Consider the following 1,484-nt stretch of genomic DNA (forward strand, 5'->3'; position numbering starts at 1 on the left):
AGGGTACTAGCAGTATCGTTCTTCTAGATTTGCCCACAATCTTCACCACTGTTGGCCCATTGTCCTCCCTGAAGCGTGCATACAGAAGTGGGCGGAGCTTAGATTGTACCCCGATATTCCGGATAGAAATTGGGGCTAAACCAGGACCCCGAGTGCCAGGCAGAGAAGGGATTACCTTTGGTGCTCCTATTGTGGGACACTGGGTCCTCAGGGGCCCAAATATAACAAACAAGTGGGGGACCTCTGTGAACCCCAAGGTAGGTAAACCTCACCCATGCCTCATGACTGAGGCCCCTGAGCGCCCCAAATGTGTTAAAAGAACAAAACAGAAAATGCTACTTTTCAGGTGGCCCTGGGGTCATGCCAATGCCAATTTCTGTCCACTGGGGGTGACAAATGCGTGAAAAAGGACCCCTCCAACTATTAGGAAATCCCCTCCTTGCTGAGCGTCAAGCTAAGGACCCTTACGATATCTTTCATAGCGTATTCATGGAGTATTATTCAGTGGCCCCTTGGTTGTAAACTGGGGGGCCCTATAGTGGTAGTAAGGAAAAAGCTTTAGCTCAGAACCTAAACCCCCAGTCCCAGGGATCCCCATTTTGTATAACAATTCTGCGATTCACGGGGGCCCGGTGTCTCCTTTTAGGACCCCCTAAGTGAGAGGCAATACCCTTTCCTTCCCACATTTACACTGAAAGGCTGAAATCAGGGGTGCAGACAGTCACAGGGGCCCACATGTCTCTTGAATATTTCAGGTCCAACTCCTCTTTCAGTGGGGATTTCCATTGGGGGTGACTTCTTCTTTCAGTTTTGGGGTTCACTTCTGGGGGGTCACCACTTCTTTTAGTATTTGGGTTGACCGTTGGGGGTGACTTTCAGTTTTGGGGATCACCATTGGGGTTGACCTCTTCTTTTAGTTTGGGGTACACCATTAGGGGTGACCTTATATTATACCTGAAGGTGACAGTGGGAGGTAGAACATATAAACATAATAGCAGTCAGAACTTTTCACGTCTCAGTCTGTCTGGTGAATGTGGTTTCTATCATCTGTACAGCAGCGAAGGTAAAATACCAAAACGGAGATGGAAAATGTGAGATCAGTTTCTGTGGCTCCACAGGTTTAGTAACAAGCTATTATTACACATGATTAAAATAGCGCCAAAATATTACACAGCGCTGTACAAGTCCATTGTCACTAATAGTCTTTAAAGATGGATATGATTTATAGTAGATATGGACCCATGTTATATTATAGAAATAGACCTAAAAATATAATATAACGGGTCCATATCTTTAATATAACATGGGTCCATATCCATAATATATCATGGGACTATATAATATAACATGGATCTATATCTTTAATATAACATAGATCTATATCTATAATATACCATGGATCTATATCTATAATACAACATGGATCTATATCTATAATACAACATGGATCTATATCTATATTATAACATGGGACTATATCTATA

Source organism: Pyxicephalus adspersus, chromosome 3 (genome assembly GCF_032062135.1).
Source record: "Pyxicephalus adspersus chromosome 3, UCB_Pads_2.0, whole genome shotgun sequence".
Taxonomy (NCBI): domain Eukaryota; kingdom Metazoa; phylum Chordata; class Amphibia; order Anura; family Pyxicephalidae; genus Pyxicephalus; species Pyxicephalus adspersus.